Genomic DNA, 18,607 nt, shown 5'->3' on the forward strand with positions numbered 1-18,607 from the left:
ACTGCAGAATATATTGAAATATTCTACATACCAGTCACTAAAGTTAATCCTTCATCTACAGTATCAGAACATTAGGATTGCTAGTGACAAACTGAATCTCAGCACTTGGATTAGACACATTTGGCACTGAATCTCATTTGAAAAGGTAACTGAAATGCTGATTAGCAAAACCACACAAATAGAAACCTCACATTCTGCCAGCTAGCTAGGATTAACACTTCCAATCAAACATTTCAAGAATTTGCTTGCTGCCAATTGTAGCTGGCTGGTAATTTGATTAACCACAATTAAAAGGTTAATTGAAATATTCATAATAGATGCATAGATAACTTCAAAATTTCCAGATGTTGAATCTGCAAGACTGACAATGCTGCATCACAAATAAAACCCACTCAATTCCTTCTTCCTACACAAATTAATGACACAATAGTATGTCAGTAACAGAAGGAATAAGAACTTTAGTGTTGCCAAAATGGTAATTTGGAAAATAAACAGCAGTTTATATTGTGCAGTTTGGATTGGATTTTTTAAAAAATGGACTGCAACATAGGACACTTTCGAGATTTTTTTTATTCGCTAGTGGGACGTTGGTGTCGTTGGTTGACCAGCATTTAATGACGGTCCCTACTTGCCCTTAGAAGGTGAAGGAGAGTGGCCTCGAACTGCTGCAGTCCATACACTGTAGGTACAGCCAAATAGTCTTAGGAAGGGAAAGGCACGATTGTGACACTGAAGAATGGTGACATATTTCCAAGTCAAGAGGGTGATTGGCTTGAAGGGGAACTTGCAAGCAGTGAGGTTCCACATTTCTGCTGCACTTGTCCTAAGCCTAAATGTAAGTGGTTGTGTCTCTGGAAAGTGCTGTCTAAGAATCTTTAGCAAATTTTTGCAGTGCATCCCATACTGCTCCTAAGCATACATGGTGGAGAGAATAGATGATTGTGGATGCAGTGCCAATCAAGCTGGCTGTTTTGTCCTGAGTAGTGTCAAGTTTCTTGACAGTTGATGTAGCTGCATTCAGCCAGGCAAGGGGGGAATATTCCATCACACTTTTGACTTGTGTCTTGTAGATGGCAGACAGGTTTTGGGAAGTCAGGCGGTATATTCCCAGCATCTGATCTGCTGTTGTGACCAATGTATTTACATGGTGAGTCTAAGCAAAAGTGAGGACTGCAGATGCTGGAAATCAGAGTCTAGATTAGAGTACTGCTGGAAAAGCACAGCGGCCTCCTGCTCCTCCAATGCTGCCTGATCTACTGTGCTTTTCCAGCACTACTCTAATCTAGATACATGGCGAGTCGAGTTGAGTTTTTAGTCAATAGGATGTTGATCCTGGTGAATTCAGTGATCGTAACATGGAATTTCAAGGAACTGAAGTTCGATTGTCTCTTATTGGAGATGGAGAAAGTGAGGACTACAGATGCTGGAGATCAGAGCTGAAAATGTGTTGCTGGAAAAGCGCAGGTCAGGCAACATCCAAGGAGCAGGAGAATCGACATTTCGGGCATAAGCCCTTCTTCAGGAATCAGGAATCCTGAAGAAGGGCTCATGCCCGAAACGTCGATTTTCCTGCTCCTTGGATACTGCCTGACCTGCTGCACTTTTCCAGCAACACATTTTCAGCTCTTATTGGAGATGGTCAATGGCTGGCATTTGTGTGGTGCAAATATTACTTGCCACTTGCAAGCCCAAGCCTGGATATCATCCTGGTCTTGTTGCATTTAATACTACTTCAATATACAAGGAGTCACAAATAGCACTGAACATTGTGTAATCATCAGCTAAAATCCCAACTTCTGACTTTATGATGAAATAGTTGAATGTGGTTGGGTCTAGGACACTAGCCTGAGGAACTGCTGCTGAGATGACTGACCTACAACAACCAGAGCCATCTCCCTATGTACCAGGTATGACTCCAGCCAGCAGAGTTTGACCTGATTCCCACTGATTCCAGTTTTTCTAGGGCTCCTTGATTCTGGTAAAATGCAACTTTGTCAAGGGCTGTCACTCTCACCTCATTTCTCAAATTCAGCTCTTTTATCTATGTTTGAACTGAGGTTGTAATGAATTCAAGAATTGAGTGGCCCTAGTGGAACCCAAAGTGGGCATTAATGAGGTTGTTGCTAAACAGTAGCACTGTTGACGACACCTTCCATCACTTTACTAATGATCAGGAGTAGATTAATTGGCTGCATTGGATTTGTCCTGCTTTCGATGTACAGGGCATGCCATGACAATTTTCCACATTGTCAGGTAGATATCAAACCAACTGCAACTGTACTTGTACTGGAACAACTTGGCTAAGTTTGCAGCAAGTTCTACATCACATATAACCTACTTGTAAATGAAAACATACAATGACAAGAACAGAGCAGGACTTGACCCTGCTCTATTCAATTAGATCATAGTTGATCTGTAATCAAAATTGATTTGGCCATTTTGCATTTGGTTTAGAAAGATTTAAAATGTTCAGCTGAACTAACATGACCCATATAAGTAGACAGTGCATGTTACTTCAGAGTGTGAAGCGGAGAGGGAATGGGATCAGAATAGTTTTTAACTTGAATGATACATCAGAAATTTGGCGCAAGTGGAAATGCCGCACTTTATTCTTTTTAGTTTATCTTCAGACAAGTGTGTGTAGCTTGAATAATTTTGGCTCAGATGTTTTGACCTGGAGCTCAAGCTGCAAACTGCAAGCTGATAGTCAGAGACAGCAAAGTGTGGATTTGAGTCAAGGTAGCATTGGAACCAAGCATGGAGTGATAGAAGAGTCTTATCTCTTGACTTCAATTAACAAGCATGAGGTCTAAGCAGATAATTAAAAATTAAAAAACTGTTTGGATGAGAACAAGGATCGTGGGATAAATAGGCAAACTGACCATAACACCATTATGCAGGAATGCATTTAAGTGAACTCACTGATACCACTCCAAAACTGTAGCAAAGGCATTTTAAAAAAATAAATACATGTATCTATAGTAGAAATGCAACTATAGGCAGTTTCTTTTGCAACAACATAAATAAGAATATTGAGCAGATTATATTTGAAAATTTTAACAGACTGCAGCTCCCATTTATGGTGGATTAAAAGCTATTCAAATTGGTTAAAATAATGCTTCATCCCTTGTAGCCACCAGAGGTCACCTGGTCTATTCAATGTGACCCAAATCAAGCAGGGAAGTTATTCCCATGAAAATATTGCCTATGTAAAAGCTTCTGATTGGGTTTTCAAAACTAATTTTGTCAATTTTTAAACTAGTATATACAGTATATTTAAGACTTGCATTCTGAATGAATAGTCTTTGCTAATTTCACTTAAGATTGGTCCAGCTCTAACAATTAGACGGTACACTTATAGCACTCAATATCCTAACCAGTTTCAAATATCTATCTTATCTATTCACCTTAATATGAAACCTTTAATCAAAGTGAAATAATCAGAGTATATCTGCAAATTATTAAAAAATAACTACAAAACTAATTCATGGAATAAATTGAATAATTTTAAACTCAGAATACAGAACTATAGAATTTCATGCTAAAAACAAATGTTAGATAATCTAAGATCCAACCACATATTTATGCAGACTTCCATTATTTCATAATGTACAGCCCATTTCCTAACAAGAAAAACTTTGAGAGACACTTTAAAGGAAGCATTGTCAAATATCAATAGAGCATAAAAACCACTGAATGAACATCCATGTTGTATTTTGTGGTTTTCTTGACAGTTAATGGGCTTTGATTTAACTACCGTGCAACAATACAAAGAATACAATCTTATTTTTGCAAAGGCAGATTGTTCTGAAACACAGATTAACAGCAATAATATGAAAAGGTTGAAGTGCATCTCTAAAGGTTAGTGCCATCCTGAGTGGAAATACTTGGGGACTATTTGTCATTGAATTGCAGTCAGCAATTTTTCTTTTAAGTAATGCTGGTAGTCTTTGAATGCGCAGTCAGGCGGATTTAAATATTGACCCAACACTCTGCTTCCTGTCTCTTTTAATCTAGAATGCAATATATTATTTATAGAGGGTTTCACTTTTAACCTAATTGAAACATTGTATGCTGTGAAGAAAAAGACAATGGACATAAAGGACTCAAGGCTCATTTGCTCATTCACTGCCATTATATGTAGTAAGGCCTTTAGAGTATTTAGTATAATATCCATAGGTGATGGAGAAAAAGAAATCACCAATAGATCGCAAGACTGAATGATAAACTTGTATTCTGCACATAATTCATTCACCTGTAACTGCCCCCAGTAACCACAAGCAGATCTATAATACAGTAGGACAAAAATCTGGAGTTGTACTATGAAGTGCTTTCCACAGCCCAAGCAGACAATGAAAAATTCACATTACTATAATATTTTATTGATAGAGACAGAAACAGAGCTAAATCTAATACCTTTGGGTAGGATTTGACACTTCTGGAAAAATGATAGGATTAATGTCAATTTACAATGTTGCTCTTTCCAAAATTCCAGCCTTTTGTTGGTAAGTATTACCCGTTACCTAAATGGATTTAAGAAAGCAGGAGGATGAGGCTTGCATCCTATTGGCACATAATCACATAATCTATCTAAACTAATGTTCAATGTCAATAGCATTTCAGCATATTGCTTTTACATAAGAACTAGGAGTAAGATTAGGCCGTCCAGCCTGTCGAGCCTGTTCTGCCATTCAATAAGCCCACGGCTGATCTTTTCGTGGACTCAGCTCCACTTACCCGCACTCTCACCATATCCCTGAACTTTATTTTTTTTTTAAATCTATCTTAGATTTAAATGCATTCACTGAAGTAGCATCAACTACTTCCCCAGGCAAGGAATTCCATAGATTAACAATCCTCTGGTTGAAGATGACATTAACAGGATGCTGGGTAGCAGCACTTTAATAGCAAGATCAAATGCATTAAAAGGTCTGAGACAATATACTACTCACAAGATAATTAAAATCAAGTAATATTTTCAATTGATTAAAAAAATTGAAATATAGATTACAATATAACTTTTGACTGAGCAGAGACAAGTGTGGGAAAGAAAGGATTTGTATTTGTAAAGTGCATTTTGAACCCTGTGGGTGCTCCAAAGTGCTTTACAGCCAATGAATTACTTCCACAGTACCCTTGCTATTGTTTTAGTCAATAAAGGTGCAGCTTGCAAGCATCAAGACTGTACAAACAACAATGAGATAATCACTGGTTTATGTACTTTAATGCAATTTGAGGGATGAATGCACTAGAACATCAAGATCTTGATAAATGCCCCTGTTATATTCTGGAAAGCCAGTTGGTGAAGGTTGAATCAGAGCAAATCTTTTACAATTTTAAGCATCTACTTAGTTTCAAACATACACCTAAGTCAACACAGTTTCAGTCTTTGTCTATTGACAGGGGCCACTGAATGCCCAGTTAATGCTCACCACTTACATGCAATTAAACAGTTTACATGAAATTAACAGATGCCAGCTCTAAAATTAGACTCCATTTGTCCAATCACGACTTTTAAAATTAAATCAAAAACCTCCAATATTGGAACATTACATTTCAAGATCATTCAGGATGCTCAACAGTTTGTGATGTAAGAAGAAATGCATGCACAGGCAATTGTTTTGTAGCCACCCATTTTAAGAGATGTCCTTCTTCTCCAGCATGTTTGAAACCAGAAACATCAATCCATAATCTTTGCTCACTCATGCCTATTGTAGGTTATATAATTATCAATTACCTATTCAACATTAAACAGATATTCTACCTTCTGTACATCAAGTGTGTAGAATCTAACAAATGGAATCTGCTATCCACTGCCACCACAGTGAGTTATTTTGCAGCTGAAGTACTTTTCACAAACGCTTCATTTTATCTTTCCAAGCTAAAAAAAATCCCAATTTCACACATAGAACTATGTAACAAGCTACACTCGAAATTCAATCAGATGATCAGTATGCAAAGCATCGTAAAAATGACTCGCTTTACATTCTTTGGGTCTTGCAAGGATGGAAAATTAACCATTTATTCCTTCATACCCAATTTGAATGTTTTATATGTCACTAAAACATTATAGACTTCATGCTGTTTCATCACAGTAATCGAGTCTAACATAGTAAAACTAAATAGTGGTCTAGACTGAGTGACCAACTAGTTCGACTGATCACACAAGCTTCACAGTTGCTCTTTCTTCTCTTTAGATACAATTTTAACTTTCTTCACGGGCCTAGTATGATTAACTAGAATGGGTGTAACAGTCACTGAACAGGATTATTGATTTAAGATTAACCAGGGTATGGCTGGACTAATGTCTAAACAAATATTTTTAACAGCCCCACAAGTCTGACTCCCATTTCATTCCAATCTTATTAACTACTTGAATTTCACTGTACAATCCCATAAGAAATTACATCGAATCATGAAGATGCTTGTAAGTTTTCCTTTATGATACCAACAAAACACTGTGGAATATGCTTTTAATTGAACATAACCTATTTCAGCAAAATAAATGTGATCAAAAAATACCACACCCTGTAATTGGGACACATGCATATTTTTTAAGCTTTTTCTTCTGCTTTTGTTGCCTCTTTAGGGGTGTTGCAGAAACATCTCTCAGACATCACCACATTGGTTGATTGGTATTTTAAGTGTGATAATTATTTCAAGTGTCACAATCACTCACATCATCATCATCCAGTTCCTCAGGAAACATCACAAAACATGACAAGGTACCTTGTTACTTCTTTCAAATGCTCACAGTCTTTGATTTTGTAAAATTATGAATTGAACTTACTTGATTGCCTTATGCAATAAAAACACTCTCATCATCATGATCCTCTTATAAGAGTATTTCTGTTCGCCATAATCCTCTTACTATAAAGCAAACTTCCTAAGTAGTTTTTTTCTCTCAAAATACCTCAGGTCTCTGAATTTTATGAGACCTCAGATTTGATGAAATCCCATCTCACTACATGTAAAGCAATAAAATATACAGAAAAAAACTGAAGTAATTGCACATACTGAAGCAAAGTGCATTATACGACATGGAAGTCAATTTGGGATTTCACTTATAGGCAATAGATAAGGGTTGTATTCTCTGACCACCTAAAGTACGAAATGCCCATTTCAGGAAGGTTGTCAACTTAATGTTGGCTGATCAGCTAGTATTTTATGCAACTTACTGCATGATTCCTGTCACAGACTACTGCTGAAAGAATTTTCAGCTACAATATTCATGATCATGTTGTTTTGACTTTCACATTCCTGAACTGGTTATAGGCAACTTTTTAAAATTATTTATCAGAAACTTGCTGATTCCCCAAGTCTGGCCCCTATCTATGGATGCATGATTTTGTCCAATAATAACCCTTTTATTTTTGCCAAGTATTATTGTAGTAAGATAAAATCTGGTTGCCAGGTTTACAAAATAGAGACTTCAATTATTCCTTTGTCACATTTTTAGTTCTAATAGCAATTACCCAAAGTCATGTGCTAGTGGAAGGCTTACCTTCCTCTATAACCTTTTACAGATAGAACACTTCTCACTAACCATTATTAGTCTTATAGTCTTCTCACATCATGCCTCCCCCTTTTAACAGGATTTTTAACTTTTGAGAAGTAGGATGGGAAAGTTGTTTATGGATCTTTAAGATAATTATCCTTTTTTATTTGACGATCACTTTTTGATTCCATTAATACTTGCCTAATACTCAAATATGAAACATCAGGTTTTGTTCAAGGAATATAATTGCTTGACTGGGTAGCCTGACAATTCATTACTTCCACAGAGATAGAAAGGGACAAGGCCATGGAAAAATTCAAAAACAAGGATGAGAGTTTTAAAATCAAGACAGTGCTTGACAGATATGAAAGGGTCTCAGAAAATAGTCAGCAGAGTTTAAATGACAAAGATTATAGAGTGTAGAATGTAGATGATTAGCCAGGTGTGCATTAGGATAATCAAGTCTGGAGGCAATAAAACATGATCGAGGGTTTCAGCAGTAGATTTAGATAGGGACACAGTCAAACAGTGTTACAGAGATGGAGAAAGGCAGCCATAGTGATGGTACAAATGAAGTAGGAAGCTCATCTCAGTCAGATGGGATATCAAGGTTGTGAACAGACAGGTTTAATCTCAGGGAGAGACATGTAACTGGTAGTCTGAAACAGAGTTTGGAGTTAGGATCAAAAACAACGGCTTCAAATTTTCCCAATGTTTGACTGAGAAGATTACTGTTCATCCAGTACTGGATGTTGGATAAGCAACCTAATAATTCAGTAATACTGGTGGGCATTAGAAAAGGTTCTAGTGATGCATAGCTGGGTATTTGAAAATTAATGCTGTACAGGTACTAGACAGTAATCATACCCTGATGGTTAATGCTTTTCTGCCATTTTGTAAAATGGTCGTTAAGATTGTAGTTTTCTGATTGAAATTCTTTTCAATTCTGATTTTCAGCTTAATGTAACTGTTCCCTGCTACAATGTTACATTCTAGAAAAGCAATGTGTAACGAATAGAACCAGAGCTTGGTTTCAAGCACTTTTAAGCATTAACATTATAAGCACATAGCTCCTAACCGGAGAGTGAATAAAACAAACCCCAAAACTACAGTTTCAGTTTGTGATTATTTTTATCGTTTAGATTCAAGTTGTCAACATAACAGAACTATTTACCCCTTTTGAAAGGGGTGCCATGAATATTTTGCAGCAAAAAAAATTTTTAAAAAAGATCAAAGTAACCTTCCCAGGTGTGAGGATGCTATCCAGTCAAAGAATGCCTGAAGCATATTGGTGGACATCTGGGCCTGCAAGTAGCCACAATAGAGAGGTAGGTAGTCAGACCGATTGACCCCTCTCATGAATCTCCAATTAATACCAACCATCTGCATGTAATAAGATACAACTAATATATAATAAACATGTCCATAGTATCTAATTTGCATACATTAACAAAATAATTGTTCGTTTAACATTACATTTCCATAACATTCCCTCTTCCACTGAACTATCACTTTGAATTCTATAACCAAGCTGTGTAAAACATACAAAGTGCATAGAAGTTACTTAAACTAAGCAACACAACTTGGATTTTTCCTAGTTCCTACAGGAAACATGAAAACAACTGCAAGCTGTCACTCAGTTTATTCAAAACATGAAAACAAAATATGCAAAGCTTTTTAGCCTTTGGTCACAATCAACTCTTTTTTGCAGTGATTCTTATCTTTGACAAGAACACTTTACATTCCTTCTCTTATCTTATTGTTCCCCACCCTATTCAGACTTCAACCGAATGACTCAAGTCTCATTACCAAAGATACCAGTGGTTGGCACAATACAACTTTAAATTCAGAAAACAAATATCCATTCTAAACCAATGAAAAGTGCAACACTCTAATAATTGGCATTTCAGGACATACAATTAACTTCAACTCTAAGTTCAAGAAAATATCAGAATTTTCTGGAAGCATCCTGTCACACCTGCTCCTTCGTTCACTTTTATACAGCATAAAGATTATTAAGAGCTCCCTAAATTATGTACTGTTGCATTTTAGCAAAATAATTGCAAATAATTTCTGAATTTACAGCAAATAAATGCAATGACTTAAAAATTTGTCCATTTGGTTCAGTGGTATGTTTTCCAAAAGTATGTCACAGTCCTAGTCTCCTTCCTATTGGAAGGATGTTGTGAAATGTGAAAGGGTTCAGAAAAGATTTACAAAGTTGTAGCCAGGAGGATTTGAGGCTGTAGGAAGAGGTTGAATAGGATGGGGCTGTTTTCCTTGGGCAGTCTGAGGCTGAGGGGTGACCTTATAGAGGTTTATAAAATCATGAGGGGCATGGATAGGATAAATAGACAAAGTCTTTTCCCTGGGGTCAGGGAATCCAGAACTCTGGGGCATAGATTTATAGTGAGAAGGGAAAGATATAAAAGCAACCTCAGGGGCAACTTTTTCACAGATGGTGGTACGTGTATGGAATGAGCTGTCAGCAGAAGTGGTGGAGGCTGGTCCAATTACAGCATTTAAAAGGCATCTGGATAGATTTATGAATAGGAAGGGTTTGGAGAGATATGGGCCGGGTGCTAGCAAGTGGAACTAGATTAGGTTGGGATGTCTGATCGTCATGGAAGAGTTGGACCGGAGGGTCTGTTTCCATGCTGTATATTTCTATGACTCTACGTCACAGATTCAAGCCAGGGAGCTGAACACAATTGATGAGAAAAAGTGTTGCATAATTCTGTCATCGTTCAGGTAAGATACAAATCCAAGGCCTCAAAGAACAAAAGTCTTTCAGTGCCTTAGCCAACATGCATCCCTTGACCAACACTATTAAAACAGGCAAGTTATCTAGCTGCTATTTATTATTGGGGTCAGTTGATTCCAGAATAGATGGTCAGAGTGTTGTTCAGAATACGGTGCAAGTTCAATTTTCATTACAGCTGAAGTTGACTTATGACCTAATGCAATGTATCTCCGAGAGTGAAATCCAATGGTAAACCACCACTGACAGTAACAGCCAAAAAAAAAATTGGCTCACCAAGCAACAGCAATGAGTCAAGGATCTGCCTTTAGGCAGGGCACGATTGGAATGAATCCTTATTCCTTATTTTTGAAGACGTGACAGAAAGGCTGGTGGAGGGTAATGGTGTTGCAGTGTGCATGGACTTCCAGAAGGTATTTAATAGTGACACCCAACAGACCTGTGAGGAAAGATTGCTAGCAATATGGCTATAAAACAGAATAAGGTTAATGGATATTTTTCAAACAGAAGGAAGGCTTGTAGTGGAGTCCCTTAGGGATTGATTTTGGAATCTTTGCTTGACCTGATATACATTGATGATCTAGAGCTTGGCATGCAGGTGACAGTTTCGAAGTTTGCAGATGGCACAAAACCTGCAAGAATTGTTAGCTATGAAGAGGAGAGAATAGAACTTCAAAATGACATGAACAAATTGATGGCATAGATGGATAGGTGGCAGATGTGATTCAATGCAAATATCTGAGGTGATGTACTTTGGGAGGAAGAAGGACAATTGAAAGACAATGTTTTTCCAAATGGACTTTAGGAGTAGTGTTATATGCGTACAGACCACAGAAGGTGGCAGCCCACAGTGGAAGAGAGCAATAAATAGAGCATACAGTGTCCTTAGCTTTATTAAAGGGGTACAGTGTACAAGATCAAGACGATGATGTGGAAATTATGCAACATACTTATTAGACCTCAACTGGAGTATTGTGTACAGATCTGGGAAACAGAGATTAGATTAGATTACTTACAGTACGGAAACAGGCTCTTTGGCCCAACAAGTCCACAGTGACCTTCTGAAGAGCAACCCACTCAGACCCATCCCCCTACATTTACCCCTTCACCTAACACTACTGGCATTTAGCCTGGCCAATTCACCTAACCTGCACATTTTCTTTGGACTGTGGGAGGAAACCCACGCAGACACGGGGAGAATGTGCAAACTCCACACAGACTGAGACGGGAATTGAACCCGGGCCTCTGTGAGGCAGCAGTGCCACCATGCCACCCATACTGTTGGAAGGATTTGAATACACTTGGGAGACTGAAGTGATTTACAAAAATGGTTCCAGAGATGAGGATTATCAGTTAGGTGGTTAGATTGAAGAGGTTGGTACAGTTTCCCTCAGAGAAGATGGCTAAGAGGTGACCTGACAAAGATTTTCAAAATTATGAGGTGCTTGATAGAGCAGATAGTAAGAAACTGCTTGTTCTTATAAACATAATAACTGTAGAGGCCACAGATTTCAAATGATTTGCAAAAGAAGCAAATGTGATGCAAGAAAATCTTTTTTATCGCAGAATATGGAATAGATGCCTAGGAGTGGTGGAAGCAGGTTCAGCTGAGACAAGAAAATAATAGATGATTACTTGAATATAAATAATGTACAAGAGTCTGAGAAAACTGCACAAAATTGACAGTCCATAGTGACGCTTATTCAAAGAGTCAGTGCAGATAAAATGGGCTGAATGGCTCTTTCTACACTAACGTCCACAAATTAGCTGCCTTGCTTGCCTACAGTACACTTCCTGTGTCTCAATATAATTAAGTGGCTGTGAAGTACCACAGTATCCAAAGGTTGTGAAAGGTACTATGAAAGTATAAGCTCTTCCTAGTATCTAACTATACCACATTTAGGTCCATGCAAGTGGCCAGCATTAGTCATACAGATATACAGCATGGAAACAGATCCTTTTGTCCAACTTGTCCATGCCAACTTGATATCCTAAATTAATTTAGTCCCATTTGGCCCATATCCCTCTCACCCTCTATAGGGTCACCCCTCAGCATCCAACACTCCAGAGAAAATAGTCTATTCAGCCTCTCCCTATAGCTCAAACACTCCAACTTGAGCAACATCCTTGTAAATCTTTTCTGATCCCTTTCAAGTTTCACAAAATCCTTCCTACAGCAGGAAAACCAGAATTACCCACAGTATTCCTAACCAAACAACCTAGTGGCCTAACCAGTGTCTCTTACTGCCACAACATAACTTCCCAATTCCTATATTCAATGCTCTGACTAATAAAGTCAAGCATACCAAATGCTTTCTTCACTATCCTAACTATATGACTCCACTTTCAAGGAACTATGAACCTGCACTCCAAGGTCTCGCTGTTCAGCAACATTCCCAGGACCTGACCATTAACTGTACAAATCCTGCCCTGATTTGCCTTTCCAAAATGCAGCACCTTATGTTTTTCTAAATTGAACTCCATCTGCTACCCCTCAGCCCATTGGCCCAAGATCCTGTAGTACTCAGAGGTAACTTTCTTCACTGTCCACTACACTTTCATTTTTTGATGTCATCTGCAAACTTACTAAGCATTCCTCTTATGTTGACATCCAAATATCACTTAAATTATTACTTGCATCTCTCAGTATTTTGCATTTGACATTAAAAACCCCACAAAAATATGGCCATTTAAGCTTACATGTTTCTAACAAAATAATCTAAATTCATCAAGTCAATGTCACAAGGACTGGATAACGCAGAATTGTTTCACTCTTGCACCAAGAGGTTCAATGTTCTCTTTCTTGACAAAGTCTAAATCTGTAAGCATATAGTTGCTTAAAAAATTCACGTGCTTGTGCCCCTTGTGGCAAAACCTCACATAGAGATCGTGAGTTACAAATGATGACAAGATTTCATACAAATTGCTTCTCAAAGTGTATTTGTTCTGGCCAGTCAAAAGAAAATACTACAGAACCACCTCCTACCTCACAAAATACGTTAGCTCTGAGGACCATCAACAATCTGATTAAATCTTGTGTCAGGTGTACAAAAACAGGATTTGTCAGGTAAGATGCTTGAAACTCCTAAAATTTTATACTTTCTCTACTTTCAAGTTAAAACTCTAACGCCCACAAATTAACTTTGGCCCATCCCGAAGTAACTATTGTTTTAAGGGGGAAAGAAATGAAAATCAACAGAAAGCAATTACTCTCTCCCCTCACCCCCCGTTTGTTTTAACACTTGCACTGCTCCAACAACTCCAGTATACTACAGAATTGCTAAACACTCGAGCTTCAGCTTGGGCTGGCATGGTAAACCCACTTTGATGAACTCCAGTGGCAAATGTGTACCTCTGACCATCTGGTGGTGTAGTAACTGTGAGTATTGAACTGTACAGGTTACTGGGGCGTGTTCACTTTTGTGGTATCCCCCCGGTTATGCTGCCAGCCCGAGCTCCAAGACACAGCTCACCCCCTGGTGCTCTCCCACACCGGGCCTGACCCTTGGTTACGGGGGCAGGTCGTGGCCGGGGAAAGGGGGGGGGGGGGGGGGTGGGCAGGTCAGTAGGTCACGGAGCAGCTTCCTGAGTGTCGGCGGTCATTCTCCAGCCGGGCTTCCCACGGTGTGTGAGCGACAGACCGAGGCCCGCCGACCATTCACCCCGCCCCTTCCCTCTCCCTCTCTCCCTCCCTCCCCCCTTCCGCCGGCTCTGTCGGTTTGCCGGCTTGTTCCCGGCCTAGGCCTCAGCGGCGTCTTCACCCAGTTGAGGCCCGGCTTCCTTGCTGTCGGATCCCCGGCCCGGTGTCCCTTTCGCAGCCGTTACCTGGCGCGGGCTGTCGGTGATCGGGTTTGAATTCGCGGACTCTGGGCAGTCGACACGAATTCGGTCACCAGGCGGAGACGGGACTGTCGGGATCCGGGAGCGGCAGCCGCGAGCACGCACCAACGCGGGCTCTGGCCGCGCGCACGCATCCCTACGGGCCGGCGTGCGCGTGCACACGCACACGGGCGCGCCTGGAAACGGTTGTTGGGGGTCTTCTCCCGCGCGGGTCACCTGTCAGGTCTCGTCTAGTTACAGAACAGGCCGCGGTCGCTTGTCCATTAACCTTTACCAAGAATCAAAGTCCTTTTTGTCACATACAACGAGTATCTGAAGCAAAGAAATGTTGATGAATTAAATAATCTTGTCACCTGTGCCAATGATGCCCCTGAGGCCCCCAGTGTATTTCCCACACTCCTTTTTCCAGCATCACTCTGTCATGGGCACAGCTATGGATGAGAGGTGGGCAGATAAATGCCAACCCAAACACCACAGTTGGCTTCCAACCTGGACACCTGGTCACCTTGTAAGTGACGCTAATTTGTTTCTGAGTTTTAAAATTTTAATACGTTTCGATGTTTGCACAATTCAACGTGGTGACATAAAATCTTAAGGCATTGTTTGTCTTTCATCTATATTTTCTGAGGGACTGTGTATGGAAGGTCAGTGGTTCAGAATGGTGTTAAGGACAAGCCAGGGAATTGTAGACCAGTGAGCCTGATGTCGGTGGTGGGCAAGTTGTTGGAGGGAACCCTGAGGGACAGAATGTACATGTGTTTGGAAAGGCAAGGACTGATTAGGGATAGTCAACACAGCTTTGTGCGTGGGAAATCATCTCACAAATTTTGATTTTTATGAAGTTGTAACAAATAAGATTGATGAGGGCAGAATGGTTGACTTCAGTATAAGGCATTCAACAAGGTTCCCCATGTCAGACTGGCTAATAAGGTTAGATCTCATGGAATACAGGGAGAACTAGTCATTTCGATACAGAACGGGCTCAAAGGTAGAAAACAGGGTGGTGGTTGAGAGTTGTTTTTTCAGATTGGAAGGCCTGTAACCAGTGGAGTGCCACAAGGATAGGTGCTGGGTCGACTGCTATTCGTCATTTATATAAATGTTTTGAATGTGAGCTTAAGAGGTATAGTTAGTAAGTTTGCAGATGACACCAAAATTGGAGGTGTAGTGGACGCGAAGAAGGTTCTCTCGGATTACAATGGGTTCTTGATCAGATGAGCCAATGCACTGAGGGGTGGCAGATGGAGTTTAATTTAGATAAATGTGAGGTGTTGGGAAAGCAAATCTTAGCAAGACTTATATCCTTAATGGTAAGGTCCTAGGGAGTGTTGGCTGAACAATGAGACCTTGGAGTGCAGGTATAGTTCCTTGAAAGTGGAGTTGCAGATAGATAGGATAGTGAAGGTGTTTCGCATGCTTTCCTTTATTGGTCAGAGTATTGAGTACAGGAGTTAGGAGGTCATGTTGCAGCTGTACAGGACATTCGTTAGGCCACTGTTGGAATATTGCATACAGTTCTGGTCTCCTTCCTATCGGGAGGATGTTGTGAAACTTGATAGAGTTCAGAAAAGACCTACAAGGATGTTGCCAGGGTTGGAGGATTTGAATAAGCTAGGGCTGTTTTTCCTGGAGCGTTGGAGGGTGAGGGGTGACCTTATAGAGGTTTATAAAATCATGAGGGACAACGGATAGGATAAATAGACAAGGTCTTTTCCCTGAGTTGGGGGAGTCCAGAACTAGAGGTTTAGGGTGAGAGGGGAAAGATATAAAAGAGACCTAAGGGGCAACCTTTTCACATAGAGGGTTGTGCATGTGTGGAATGGGCTGCCAGAGGAAATGGTGGAGGCTGGTACAATTGCAACATTTAAGAGGCATTTGGATGGGTATATAAATAGGAAGGGTCGGAGGGATAGGGGCCAGGTGCTGGCAGGTGGGACTAGATTGGGTTGGGATATCTGGTTTGCACGAACAAGTTGGACTGAAGAGTCTGTTTCCGTGCTGTACATCTCTATGACTCTATGTACACGGGAACTTCCGTAGACTATGAAGGCTGACCTTACTTGGCAGAATGTATTATGTTTGATATCTTCCTCCAATCATGGCTCTTCCTCTTGGGCTTATGGTGGCAAAGTGGGATGGGAGAGCAAAGTAGTCTCCCTAAACTAAACTCACACAGCCTCTGTGGATGAATATTTCTTATTACATCAAAACTGTAGGTTGGTGCTGTCACACATTTTCATCATAGATTGCCTCTTCTCTTTCACATTTGTGATGAAGGGCTCCGGCCCAAAATGTCGAGTTTCCTGCTCCTTAATGCTGCCTGACCTGCTGTGCCTTTCCAGCAAAACACTCTCAATCTGATCTCCAGCATCTGCAGACCTCACTGTCTCCTCTTTCATTCTCCACTGACACATTGTCAAAGTCACACGACATAAGGTTACAGTCCAACAGGTTTATTTGAAATCACAAGCTTTTGGAGCATAATCCCTTTGTCAGATGAAGTGACAAACGGGCTAAGCTCTGAAAGCTTGTGATTTCAAATAAACCCCGTTGGACTATAACCTTGTGTCGTGTGACTTCTGACTTTGTCCATCCCAGTCTAACACCAGCACCTCCACATTACTGAGACATTAGCTGCCTTTTATTTGCATTTCCTGAGAGAGAAAACTAAAGAATTGTCACATCGGAATGAAAACATATAAGGATGAAAACTGGAAATGGAAAATTGGAACTTTTGCTCTGGATTCTGAGTCATCTTCAAATGTGAAAACTCAAAAGGGGGCTGAGAAATAGAAGCTAGTAGTTTTGGTTCTACCTTCCAGAGGAAGTTAATTAAAGTCATAATTCTCATGGAGTTTGCTCTTTAACAGGATTGGAGTAAGTTTTGACAGTTCATTAGAGGCCACAGGGTGGGAGCAGAAGTGGTAGCGAAGTAGAAGCTAAATTTAAATCTGTGCTGCAGCCATTGCTGTAGCTGATGTTTAAATTTTGAGGAGCCCAACAAAAGTGTTTTTGTGAAATTTAAAGTGAAATGTGCGAAGATGTCACTGAATAGCTGGCACTTGGGACAGAGCAGTCCCTTAATTGTCAGAAAACAAATTGTAGGTGATGTTTGATGCTGTGAGAGAGGGAAAAGTCATCTTTCAAGACAGTGGCAGTGATGGGCAGTGAGTTCCCTCCCACCAATGGATAACTTTAAGAAAATAGCAGGATTCAAGATATGAATGAAGTTGGGCCTGGCAACATGGAAACAAATGATGCAGATGGTGATGAAAGCGGAAGCCCTAGATGGAACTACCCTGCTCAGAAATATAGCAGGCAGAAGGTGTATGGTAAAACCTCAGTACTGCAGTGTCTTTTGCTCTCCTAGGCTGGTTTTTATGACTTTTCTTGTTCTTATGACTCTTCTTGTCTTTAACAGATGTAATTGTCCACTCAATGACTCTCTCCCACTCCCTGCACACCTTAAGTAGGAATTCATGGAACTGAGGAAGCACCTGAAAACCAGACTGTTCACTGGCACAGATACTCTCATCTTGATGGGTCTTGGCACATGTTTAGATAGTGCAGAAAGTGTCAGTGGTAGCTGTTAGGAATTCCCTTGCAAGGAGGGACGACAGACACCAAGACATGATTAGACTAGTAGAGATTCAGAGCCTTGTATGTCACTGGAGAGGAGGTTCTGCTTGTAATTGAACAATGAGATGTGCTCCCACATATGAGAATTTCTTGAGATGGTGTAGGAATATATGCTGAGAATAAAGGAGTTCATGCAGCTTATGTGCACCACTATGGCTCAGGACTATGCTCCTCCATACATGAAATGGCTAATCTCCTTGGGAGTCATATACTACATCATTGAGTAGGATGCATGCTAAATTGTAATCAGTGGCATGGAGGAGAATGAAAGTGCTACCTTTTACAAGTGTCTTAACTATCCCTGGCCTTTTTGGCTCTTCAAACAGCAGAAGGGCCTAGTCAAATAGTTGACCCATGAAATAATGCAGTTGAAGCAGCCTCCACAGATCTCCATCGGGACACCTCTATGACGATGATCATTCCCATATATGCATCCCAGTCATAGGCCAACTGTTGTCACCTCTTCTGAGGCTACAAGAGAACTTTGACAAGGATTGGCCAAGTGCGAAAACCATTGCATGACAAAGTACTGATCGCAACACTGGGTGTTGTCTTACCATCTCTGTGCACTATGTCTCTTATCATTTTATAAACTTCAAGGTACATACCTGAGACTTCTTTTATTGGCAGCATGGCAAATAAAGTGAAATGAGGTGATGAAGAGATCAAGAAGAGGGCAAACTGTCTGGATACCTGTACATCATTCATAATTCAGGGACCCTTAACTTAAATGGATATGTTAATACAGTAGCTTGAGAGTGACTCCGGGTCCCTTGCCTATCGTCCTGGGAGAGACGGACTTCTTTCAAAGTCCCTTAATCAAACGATCTATCACATACATGGCTCTAGAGATACATTTGCATCCTGCC

General features: G+C 40.1%; 1 protein-coding gene across 2 annotated transcripts in view; it reads right to left on the bottom strand.

The window, feature by feature from the left end:
• The window catches only part of LOC140464355 (actin-related protein 2/3 complex subunit 1A-B), a 53,187-nt gene extending 38,939 nt beyond the window's left edge, over positions 1–14,248 (bottom strand). Inside the window, exons 1-2 of one of the 2 annotated variants that reach the window (XM_072559312.1) lie at positions 14,085–14,190; positions 4,417–4,523 (exon numbers count right to left, since the gene is read on the bottom strand). The gene's annotated coding sequence lies outside the window, so the exon portion shown is untranslated. Of the gene's footprint in view, positions 1–4,416; positions 4,524–14,084 lie in introns of both variants that reach the window. The other variant, XM_072559311.1, reaches the window with a different exon arrangement.
• Between the last annotated feature and the right edge of the window lie 4,359 nt (positions 14,249–18,607).

This window comes from Chiloscyllium punctatum, chromosome 40, assembly GCF_047496795.1.
Source record: "Chiloscyllium punctatum isolate Juve2018m chromosome 40, sChiPun1.3, whole genome shotgun sequence".
Lineage (NCBI taxonomy): Eukaryota > Metazoa > Chordata > Chondrichthyes > Orectolobiformes > Hemiscylliidae > Chiloscyllium > Chiloscyllium punctatum.